The sequence below is a fragment of the Macrotis lagotis genome, chromosome 1, assembly GCF_037893015.1.
Source record: "Macrotis lagotis isolate mMagLag1 chromosome 1, bilby.v1.9.chrom.fasta, whole genome shotgun sequence".
NCBI classification, from domain to species: Eukaryota; Metazoa; Chordata; class Mammalia; order Peramelemorphia; family Peramelidae; genus Macrotis; species Macrotis lagotis.
In genome coordinates, this window is record NC_133658.1 from 467,562,618 (window position 1) to 467,575,355 (window position 12,738).

The 12,738-nt window shown below is 31.8% G+C and overlaps 1 protein-coding gene across 2 annotated transcripts in view; it reads left to right on the forward strand.

Annotated features, from left to right (window-relative positions):
• LOC141506660 (neuroligin-4, X-linked) overlaps positions 1 to 12,738 on the forward strand; it is a 478,208-nt gene that overhangs the window by 268,392 nt on the left and 197,078 nt on the right. Inside the window, exon 1 of one of the 2 annotated variants that reach the window (XM_074213615.1) lies at positions 9,449 to 9,507. The exons of the other annotated variant lie outside the window; for it this stretch is intronic. The gene's annotated coding sequence lies outside the window, so the exon portion shown is untranslated. Of the gene's footprint in view, positions 1 to 9,448; positions 9,508 to 12,738 lie in introns of those variants that run through there. 2 annotated transcript variants of the gene reach the window in all.

Below are 12,738 nucleotides of genomic sequence, written 5' to 3' on the forward strand. Positions count from 1 at the left end.
CCATGAGATAAATGAGGTAAGCATCATTATACATATTTTATAGATTTGGAAATTCAGTCATAGAAGTAAAGTGATTTGTCCACAGTTTTGGAAATTTGGAAATACTTTGTATGAAGCCCTTATGACCCTAAATCCAATCCATTGCCATTATATAAATGCTACTGTTTCATAAATATTACTGTCTCTTTCCCTCTTCCCCAATGTTAAGGGAAAAATTCATATCTTAGTACTTTTTATCTGGCATAGGGATTGGAATATTGGATACAATGTAGTTAGTTGATTTTTAAATAAATCTTTAATATATATGGGCAGCTAAATGGAGGAGTGGGTAGAATTCTGGTCCTGAAGTCAGGAGAATCTGAGTTCAAATCAGGCCTCAAACCTTGGGCAAGTCACCTAACCCTGATACCTCACATGCAGGGGCATCTTCAGTCATCCTGATACATTTCTGGCCACTGGGTCCAGAGGAGAAAGTGAGTATGATGACTTAGCATAGCATCCTTTCACTCATTCAATTCACCTGCTTTTAATGGCATCTTCTCCCTGATGTCATAGTCATCTTTGAGAATGAAATACAAACATCATTATCATCATATCTTTAATAATTTAGGAAACTTTGAGGAGTTTTAAAAATCATTTAAATTAATTTTAGAAGAATAGTTGATAGGAATTGAGAATATCCTACTAAAGTAAGTGGTACATTGGGCATCACGAGGCCAAAAGCTTATAAAATACTGCTTTGGAAAGATTCTTTATATATTCCTCAATCTGTGCCTCTTTTTCAAAGAAGGAATCTGGTGATTCCCTGGGATCTAATCTCATACTTACTAGTTGTCTAATTATTATTAAGCCACTTAACTTTTCTTTGTCTTAATTTCTTAGAAGTAAAATTAGGATAAAAACTCCTACTTGTAAAACTTACCCCTTCCCCCCATTGTAAGGATCAAATAAAGTAATGTTTGTAAAACACTTTGTGAATTTTAAATAGCTATATGGATGTTATAGATATGAAGATATAAAGATAGTATACTATCTTTACTAAAATAAAAACTAGATTGATTTTGTTCACCTGAGATCACTGCAATACACCCCCCCCCCCCCACCAATAATGGCTGTTATTTAGAACTAATTTGTCAAAATCTAGATGAACTTCAGTATTCAGTAAAGAATGATCTCCCTGGATGGCACAAAACAAATACTTAATAGATTTATAACTGAATGAAATGATCCGATTAAGGTCAAGTAGAAAATGAGATTATGCATTTGGATTATAATAATCCAACTAGTCACCTGATTTAACAAAGCCATGATAAATTGGAAAAGATCAGAAAGTATACCAACAATGGCTATTGAGATAAAAATTAGCAAAATTAGAGGCATTGTGATATAATAGAAAGACTAGTAGCTTTGGAATTAGAGAATAGGACTTCAAATTTCTTGCTTGTTTGACCCTGGGAAAGTCATTTAACATTTATAAAATTGAGAGTATTGGAATGACTGTGGCCATTCAAATTCACTGAAGTTCACTGATCTCATCACTAGTAAGCTATGTAGTCCATTTCCTCATTATACATGTAAGGATACAAACTTGGATAGATTGAGTGAGTTACCCAACATGATCTAGGAAATAAGTGACAATGTCAGGATTAGGATTTAAACCCAGGTTTTGTGACTGATTTCTTGGTGCAGTAGCTGGGTGACAAAATGGATAGAGTATTCAATTTGGAGTTATTAGGTAGCCTCATCTTCCGGAATTCAAATCTGCTTGAAACACTAATTATGTGACCCTAGGCAAGTCACTTGCCCCTGTTTGCTTCAATTTCCTTATGGGTAACATTAACTGGAGAAGGAAATGGCAATCCACTTCAGTATCTTTGCCTAGAAAACCTTAATTGGGGTTCTTAAAAGTCAGACTAGCTAAAAAACAACTGAACAACTTCGGACTTTAAATGCAATAAACTGCACAAAGTGGTCACTTTTCAGTGATCAATTCACAATTCACAAACCTTAGTTATTTTAATAAATATCAACAAAATACAATTTTTGGAAGATTGTATCAAGTTGGGGGGGAGGGGTTCTTTTTGCCTTATCATTTGAGAACCAGCCCAAATTTACAAAGACCCATCAGTAAGTTGACCAACAAAGGAGTTCTCATAATTGTAAAGATTCATAAAAATCTGGTAAATCCTTTAGAGACAAAGTTTCCACACAGATTAAATCACATTTTTTTAAACCTCTTTATCATTCCTAAATCAGAGAGAGAGAGAGAGAGAAACTTCTAGAATGGTAAGGAATATGAGAAATGCTGAACCCTCTTTGCAATTTCCTCAACAAATCATTGTTCAATTTATTTTTGAAACTCTCCAGTGATAGGGAGATCACTGCTTAATGGGGCATCTCATTCTGTTGATGGAGAGGTCTTGTTAGAAATTTTTTCCCTAACAAACTCTAATATGCTTCCACCTTGCAAGTAAGTTGCAAACCTGAACCCCAGAGCTTTAGTAATTCTCATGAAGGTCAATATATATGTAAATAACATCATCACATGTGGAATGCTATTGTTTGGTTACTATCTTCAGCACCCATAAAAACTACTTCATGTGTCAATGTAAATTTTTCAAACTGAAAACTATTCTTCTACACAGTCAGGGGTAAGGATGAGGAAGGTAATATAAAATACCGTTTCATTAAAAAAAAATCTTTTGGTTTTGAAAATCTTACATTGTTTAATGCACAGTTTTGTGTAGTACTCTGCCTTCACCACCATCTGAAATGTTAATCAAAATTTATAATAGTATTTAAGTGTGTCAGGATTAATTTTGCTCTGCCTGAGATTAAAGAACCTCTCAGCAGCTTCTCAGTAGCTACCTATGAGAGGTCCTGGAATAAAGTGAGAGCCAAATAAGGGACATATCTTTGAGACTTGGTGTTTCTATTTTAATTTCATTTTTTTAATACTTCAGTTCTAAAAGTCTTCCACACTTAAAGAGGAAACTTTGATTTTTCCCATGCTGCCACAAATAGTTTTCTGGAATTGAGGAAAGGAGGAGGCTGTGAAAGGAGAAATTGCATCAAATATGCAAAGGAAATTAATTCAGGAAGCACCACTCTCTTATACTGATATATATGACAACATAATAGATCATAAAAAGTCCTCAATAACATCATTATTATTAAATAAATTGCATAAAATCTAGTATAAGTTTTGTAATTAGAGTTGGTTCTCAGTTATGCATTTTTCCTTGATAATCAAATAAGAAAATAATCATTTTCTGGTACTGGGAGGATAATTCACAAATATCAGTTTAAATTCCAGACTGTCAGCTTTAAGAGGGTCCTCTGATGGTTTTTTAAATCATTGCAGCTAGAGGTTATAAAGACATAGTTATATGTACATTATGTATCTACATAGACAATTTAGTAATGTGCTTGGCACTTTAAAATACAAAGTAAAGCAATGTTCTAGCTTGATTGAATGAGATTGGACTTCTGACTGTGTAAATGAAAATGTCTCAGGGGCTGCCAGTTATTGTAGGGAGATATTTGAGGAGAAAGAACCCTATTTGGTTAATTTCAGGAGAGAATCTTTGTGCCTTCTTGTTATTTCTTTTTTATTATATCAGTGATCTTGTGTGATTTAAAATAACCATATTTGGAAAACATGTCAGAAGATCTAGGTTACTTAATATTTATTTAAAACAAAGCAAAACAAAAACAAAATAATCCAGAAAGCTACAAAGGACTATAGCATATAGGAAAGGAAACATACCCTGGGGCATTCCATTTTCAATGCACATTGGTAGAACTCTGATTTTATTTGAGTATCAAGTAGTATTATTTATTATTGTTCAGCATATGTACTGATTTAGAAGACTGACAGTTAGGGTACCATTTATAGATGTGGAAACAGAGAAATGACTTATGAGAATTTGTCCACATGTAATTAAGTTCCTAAGTCTCCTTTGATTTCAGGTGTAGTACACTGTACCACACCATTTCTTCAATCTTTGTTCTTAGATCTACCAGTAAATAGATTAGCTATTTTTGTATCATTATTACTTTGTATCTATTTGATAATTGGTAAAATGATAGGATTATTCCAAATGATTGCTAAGATCTCTTCCACTTTTAAATTTTAAATTTTAAATTAAATTAAAATTTGATGACTATTTGAGAATAGTATCTTCCAGTAAGGAGACATTTTAATTACTGGCATGCTGCTCCTTGGGCTCTCAAATCTTCATTAGAATCTTATGAAAAAGAAGCACCTTTTGGACAGAAGAATTTTTTCCCCCTTGACATATAACTCTTTTGGGGTGGGGTAGAAAATGGCCTCAGAAAAATTTGTGTAACCTGGACTCTACAAAGAGATTTTTCTAGGTTTGAAATAGTTTTGGATTATAAATACAATGATGAACTTCATGCCTATTGTCCTACCAGGAGTTTAGATAATTTCAGAATAGTTTTACCAATAGGTTGGTTGTAGGTTAATTGATATTTGGAATCAATTTCCTCCTCCCAGAATAACTAGCTTCAAAGCTCAGATTAAGAACTTAACCATTTCTTTAGAAAAGCCTTTCCTGATTTCTACCACAGCTACTCACCTTCCCTTCCCCAAGCAATTTTGTATTTATTTTGTATATGCATAACTTGTTTTCCCTGGAGTTTGCCACTATCCGTTAGGCTGCCCAATGCGTTTTGTTCTACATTTTCACTACCACCTCAGGCCATAACAGAATCCAACCTTAGGGTGAGGATACAGAAGTTTGAGAATTAACACTGGAATTATATTACCCTTTTTCTTTCTTCTTTATATTAGCTTGTAGAATCTTGGCCAGTATTTATCCAGGATGTTCCTACCTTTTTTCCTCTTCCATTTGGAACTATTTAATTGCTTATATAGTTCGAGAAGGAAATCATCAAGTCCATTCCTTCTGAAAAGATCTCTAGATTTTACCACTTGATACCACCTTCAGAGATCCACCAGTCCTTGCCATTTGTTCCCTGCAGACCCTCAACATTGGTGTCTTAATTCCTTAAACTGAGCCTTGCCACCTGCTTCACCATTAGTACTTCTTAGTATTTTCATATACTCTGCAGATAAACATTCTTTTTTGTAGTTTTCTCCAATTAAAGTATGAGTCACTTGAGAGCAGAGAGAGCTGTTTTTTCTATTTTTATCCCTACATCCCTGGCACAGTGTTTGGTATACAATAAATGCTCAATAAATTTTTTCATTCACTTCATTCATTTATTGGTTTATTCATCCATTTCACCATAGACTTCTTGAAGAGAAAGACTTTATTTTTATCTTTATATTCTAGTTCCTAACACAATGCCTACATATACTTGAAGTTTAGTAAATACTTTTGTTTTTTTAGCAAAACATACAATTTATGATTTTTTAAAACCAATCTGTCAGAGAGGGTAGAGTGCTTAGTCAGAAAGACTCCTCTTTCTTTTTTATTTCTTCTTTTTAAGATTTATTTATTTTTTGAGTTTTACGATTTTTCCCCTAATCTTACTTCTCTCCCCCCACCCCCCCCAGAAGGCAATTTGCCAGTCTTTACATTGTTTCCATGGTATACATTGATCCAAATTGAATGTGATGAGAGAGAAATCATACCCTTTAGGAAGAAACATAAAGTATAAGAGATAGCAAGATCAGACAATAAGATATCATCCCCCCCTAAATTAAAATTAATAGTCCTTAGTCTTTGTTCAAACTCCACAGGAAACAATCTTTACAACTAATGTTTCTGACAAAGGACTCATTTCTAAAATATACAGAGAACTGAGGCAAATTTTAAGACTACTCTTTCTGAGTTCAAATTTGGATTTAGACACTTAGTAGCTATGTGACCTTGTTTACTTGCCCCTATTTGACTCAGTTTCTTCATCTGTGAAATGAACTGGAAAAATAGCATATCATACCAAACCCCAAATAAGGTCATGAAGAGTTGAACATAATTGAAAAAAACCAAGATTAATTTTCATATGTCTTTAAAATTATAATTTAAAGTCCTATGTGCCTTTAAAATTGTGTTTCTTAGTTACATAAATTTTTTGAGTTTATATTTGGGTACTTGTTTCATCTTTTAAGAATGTTTTCAGTGTTATTTTTATGTTTTTCCCATACTGTTTATTGGATCTTGAGGTGGCAGTGCTCAGTTGTGCTTATACTATAATCAATAATCATATGAGATTACATAGTAATTGACTATGAAAGAACTAAGCCAAATATATTATCTTTCCTTTCCTTTCCTTTCCTTTCCTTTCCTTTCCTTTCCTTTCCTTTCCTTTCCTTTCCTTTCCTTTCCTTTCCTTTCCTTTCCTTTCCTTTCCTTTCCTTTCCTTTCCTTTCCTTTCCTTTCCTTTCCTTTCCTTTCCTTTCCTTTCTCCCTCCCTCCCTCTCTCCCTCTCTCCCTTTCTTTCTTTCTTTCTTTCTTTCTTTCTTTCTTTCTTTCTTTCTTTCTTTCTTTCTTTCTTTCTTTCTTTCTTTTTTTCTTATATATGTATATATAATGTATACATACATAAATATATATACATATATACATATATAATCAATCTGAGAACCTTAGAGATCCTTTGATTCAGGACACAATTTTGACAGGTAGATTAAAGTTGGAAAGATTTCCATTTTTTATTTTATTTTTTAAATCTTCAGCACTTAGCACAGTGCTTGGTACTGTTAACCATATTCATTTTCTTAGGCTAAAATTGAAATTTAAAAAGTTCGCTTATTCATGAAATTTTATTCTCTAAGATCTTATGTAAAACCCATGGTTGGATGATATCATTAAAGATATAAACTAAGAGTTTAATGAAGGAAAAGTATATATAGAAATCTCACAGTCATAAAATTTTGGAAACCAATCAATTTGATTACACATTAGTACATAAAGGTGTCATCGAATACTTAATAATTCTCTAATCCATTCATAAGGTCTTTTTTATGACAAAGATCTAATGTGCAGCAGGATTATTGTCTCTTACTTTGGCTTGATATTTTATGTTGTTATCAGAAATGATATAGACATATAAAGCATTGTGATTTCTTCCTTTCCAAAATGTTACAAGCATAAGAATTTATTCAACTCTCCTATGACATGAAACCTGACCAGTTTCCTGCCTTCTAAGGATGACCTTGACTGATGATTTACACAACTTTGAAAGCCAAATTTACAGATGCAATCATAAGGACCAGGCTGCTTCATACATAGTCTGCCTTGAGATTTATAGCTCAAGAGATAAAGACCTTGAGGAGGACGGAGGCTAACAAACCTGAATTAGAGGTTGAAAAAACAATTTTTGATCAGAAATATAGGATTAAAGACATACAACTTTTAAAATGCATAGAAAAGATTTAATAAGCATTGATTGATTGATCATTAAAGTAGGAGTCCTATTAATTTGTAAATGTCTTCATTCTAGGGACACATTCCATTCCATTCCATAATTCATACCATGTTTTACCCTAAAAGGTAGTTTTCTCTTCCACAATAATTTAAATTTTTTTTGCATGGAAAAGCAAATTAATAAAAAAACCTGAGGCTAACAGTTTCTTTAAAAATTATTATTTATGATAGTCACACACATACATATGATTTTTAATAGAAGAATCTGATTCAAATAATTAGTTGTTTTATTTTATATATTTACACATACATATATATGTATAAATAAAATACATGAGACAATATCAGTTTGAAAAGTAGGATCACTCCCTATGATGGTGTATAAAAGCAAATTCTTAATAGTACTGTAACTATTAATTACTTTTGGCTTGAAATTACTCATTAGAAAAATTAATATTCAGAAGAATAAAAATATGCTAGCCCACAAATTAGTTTCTTTATAGAAGACACTGTTTTTTTTTCCTTTGGTCACAGCCAGCATGGTTCAATCTACATGAAAGGAAAGAAATACAATTTTTAGGAGATAAATATTTATATAAATTATGTTTTCCTAGAAAACAAATTCTCTTTTGATGTTTGGAGTTTGCCTTGAAATCTATTTAATATTTAAGGATTTTGATAATTTGGAGAAAATTTGAAAAATAGAAGTTGCTGGGGTCAGCTAGGTGGCATAGTGGATAGAGCACCAGCCTTGGAGTCAGGAGGACCTGAGTTCAAATCTGACCTCAGACACTTAATAATTGTCTAGCTGTGTGACCTTGGGCAAGTCACAACCCCATTGCTCTGCCAAAAAAAAAATAGGAGTTGCCCAAGCAGTCTCCTAGCAGTACACAGGACTTGGGACTCCTTCACTGTCTGTAAAGCATTAACATTGAAGGAAGGAGGGAGAAGTCACGAAAGATTTGGCTCAGCAATTCATTATAAAAACAGTTTATATTAATCCATACACATGAATAATCCAGATATAATTATTTAAAATGCAAAGGAATAAATGGAGAGTTGAAACAATTATCTAAATAATTACAGTAAAAAAAGAATGAAGTTTCTTTTATTTATCTATTTCATACCAGAGTAGCATGTTTTTTTTGGGGGGGTTATTCTCACAATTGCATCAATTCTCTATTTGATTTTGTATATATAATAGAAATATGAAAAACATGTATACATGTGGTGTGATCCAGGTGAGTATATTTTCTATTAACAAAGCACCTCAGAGAGGGGAAAAGGTTGTAATTATTTATCAGTTGCCTCACTGGTTCTTTTTAACCTTCTCTCTTAATAAATAATTATTTCTCAGATCCAGAACTGCCCCATGTACAAAGTTTACATTTCTATCAAGCAAAAAAAATTGATATTTCCCCCCTTCCATGTGACTAAATAATTCCTAGGGATTAAAGATAGAACAAATTAATTTCATGTCTGACTTTTGAGCATTTAAAAAATTTTATACTTTTCAAAAATTGAGATTTATTTAATTAAATCTTATTAAGAGTTCAACATATTTAGTTTCAATAAGTTCCTTTTGCTTGCATAGCTTTCATATTTAGTTTTGAAATATATTTTTATTTAACCTATGTCTTTCATTGAATCAGAGTAAATTCAGTGATATTAGAAAACTCGACAAATGATAAAAGTTGAAAATCGGCAAGAAATTGCTTATATCAATCATGTACATTTCTTACTATTTAAAACTTTGATATATTTAATAGCTTGGTTTTACCTTTTTTTAATTGCCCATTAACTTTTTTTACAGTAATCACACTTTAAACTCCCCAGATTGCATTTTCACAAGCTATATTATCTATATATTTTTAAAATAACATTTTGAATTTGTTCTTCTTGACATCTTTATGTTTGTATACTTTTTGCATCCTTTTTTTTGAAATTCAAATGTAACAGATTTTAACTTTTTGTGTTACATTTTTCTTTTTTTTTTGGCTAGTGTCTCTCTCTTTTAATTTTTTGCAAAACTCTTGTTTTTGAATTCTCTTTTTTCCCTTTATTTTCCTCCTCACTATGACCTCAGGAGCCAACACAAAGAAAAGCGCAGATGATATAACCAGTAATGATCGTGGTGAAGATGAAGGTATTTTTTGGTTTTTCAAAGCTCAATCCTGATGCATGACTATGATTTTTTTTATTTCAATATCCTTTTTCTCCCCTTACTTGAAAAAAGGAAAGTACATTTTAATGTACTTCTTTATTTCTTCTTGTATGGAGACCATTTTCATTTTTTTAAAATTCCCAGTTAACATATAGAATGACATCAGTATCCTTATGGGTTTTGTCAAGGTTGTTCCTAAAATGTATGAAATGAATAACACAGTATTATTTACAACATGGCCTTTTTTTTTTAACTCCAACATAGGAAGAGAAAGTGGAGTTTTAAAACATGCATGTGTACTTCCTTTTCTTCCTCACAAAAAAGGTATTTGTACATGCAAACACCTTGTGTTTTGAAATGGTGACCTTCTCTTCCCTCTTTAACTACACATTGTAAATTATAGAATTTTAGGATTCTTAAATAGAGTCTTTTTAAAAAAAATCTTTCAGTTATTCAATGTTTTCTTTTTTCCAAATAGCTTGGTTCTAAAATGGAATCTGTATGACATGGGATATGGTTCACAGTGAAGTACACCAAAAAGTGTTTTAATGAAATGCTGGGTTTTGTTAGGATTATTTTCCTTAGCAGAATTTTTAAGAAAAATAGGGATTTCTAAGAATTTATAGAAGTCAAAAATCCCATTCTAGTCTATTCTATCTCTCCCTTTTTAAAAAACAAAAACAGTTTGAAAACAATTTTAGAAATTTTTTTTTTTGCTATGAAAAATTTCTTCTTAAAGGATCCCAAATTGTATGATAGATTATATACCAGAGAATAAATGCAAGCATTTTTTTAAGATGTAAGGTATGTGGAGGCCAAATAAACAACTAGTAGTATATAGTATTGTGCCCTTTGGCATGATGAATGAATTTTGTTTTTAAGCATTAATAAAGCTAACCCTTACTTATAGAAGATGTTTGGGAAAAGAATTTTCTCCAAGCTCAATAATAAAATACCTGGAGCTCACTTTATTTACTACAAAGGATGAAGGCCTTTAGTGAACCTCTGATCCTAGGTTCAGAAGATAATTTAAAACTGGTAAATGGAATGCCAAGTTATCCTTGCTAGCATGGTGAACTCCTTTAAGGTGCTATTTTATCAATTGCTGCCCTTGTTGATTTCCTCCATAAATCAAGTACTGGGCGAGGAAAACATTTTACCCCCAACGCTCTTTGGCATGGTCTTTTCTTAACATTATTTCACTACTGACCTCAAGTTCATAGCCCTGACACTGCCTACAACAGTTCTGTAACATGTCTTCTACATTCTAAAATAGTATTGTCTATATGTACACTATTTTCATCATTTAATCTCCCTTGTGGTAGTGAGTCAGAAAAGACTGTAATTTTACTACCTATTAGGGATAGTTATTTGGCTCCTCCACTTATTCTAATAATTTTCCTATTGTTTTCCTTCCCAATATTGTTATTATTTATTTTAAGGTGCTACTTTCAAAATACTCAAAATTATCACTATAAAAATGTTGTCTGATTTACATTTAAAACCCAAAAGGTATGATTTATTTGAAACTGCTGTGACATCTGGTTATTACTTCCTCAAGTGAAAGAAAATCTTTTTCTATTTTTCTTTAAAGGTAAGAGATGTTAATCTGATATACACAGAAATACACACAACACACACACAACACACACACATACACACACACACACACACACACACACACACACACACACACACACACACTATTCCTTCTCTCTTTCTCCGAATGTATTCTACTCATATCTTAAGTTTAAATAAAGGAGTCAACTTCCTACTACATTAATACCAATTGGATCGAAATGGGAAAATGTTTGGAAAGTATGACATCTAGCCTTCAGTTAGCCAACACTTGGAAGAAATATGTTTGCAGTTAATGATTTTATATGGCTTTGAATTTTATGTTGTGAGAGAAGTAGGCATTGTTTTTGAATAGCATTATATTGTGCACATCACACTCTTTCCTGTACCTTACTGTGAACAACATTTAAGAGGCACATCTATTTGGTTTTTTTTTGTTGTTGTTTTTTAGCATGTTCTGTGTGGTTCTTAATCTGCCTTTTCTTATCATTGAATAAATGTCTAAGTTATATAGTTATAATTTACTTCAAAGTTTTAACCATTACAAAGATTGAGTGATGGATATGTTCATTTTCCAAAAAAGTAACAAAAAATGCTTTACATGTATTTTCAATTCAGATGACCCATTAAAAGCAAACAAATTCATTATGTATAATAGCAGAATAAACATGCAGTAATATCTGTCATTCAAGAGATTCAATTTATCTGTAGTTTTTAGTGTTAAACAGTTGTTTGGGGACATTGAAAGATTAATTGACTTTCCCAAGGTCACACACCTATTCTACATTAGAGGCATTATTCCTACCCAAGTCTTTTTGACTCTAAGACCCTTCCTCTGTTTATTATGAGATATTATTTCTCTTTAGTGTCTTTTTAGAAGTTTAATTTATTAAACTGAAGTTCTTCCAATGGTCAGAGCAATTTCAAATTAGGTCAATGATAAAACGAAATTAATTGTTTAAATGAGGGGGTTAGACTAGATTATCTCTCAAGTCACATCCATCTCTAAATATAGTGAAACTATTAAATCAGAGAAAATTACATATGGTAGGATTATCTTATTGTTCTTCATTTTATGTAAAATCAAGTCTAGAATAGCTATCCAGGTAGCTGGATATTTTCATCAGGCTAAATTGATGATTTTTAGCATTTCAGAAAAGTATACTTGAGTAAAAGACAATTTTCAGATTTCAGTTATCAGAAATATTTTTATAATATTCTTTGATTTTTTCCCTTTAGTCTGTAAAAACACATTACTACATATTTGAAATACATGTGCAACAGGAAATTCTCACATCACTAGAGGCTTTACATTTTTATTGTCAGATTGAATGAGGGATATTTTTCAATTTGTATTTATATTCAACATGATAAACTATCATCTTCAGAAAGCAAAAAGACTTCTTTTATCAGGTAATCAATATTCTTAAGAATTTCCAAACTCTAGGGGTAGCTAGGTGGCACAGGGGATAGAGCACTGGCCCTAGAGTCAAGAGAACCTGAGTTCAAATCTGGCCTCAGACACTTAATAATTGCCTAGCTGTGTGACCTTAAGCAAGTCACTTATCTCCATTGCTTTGAATAAATAAAAAAATTAAAAAAAAGAATTTCCAAACTCTTGAGAGGCTATGTTTA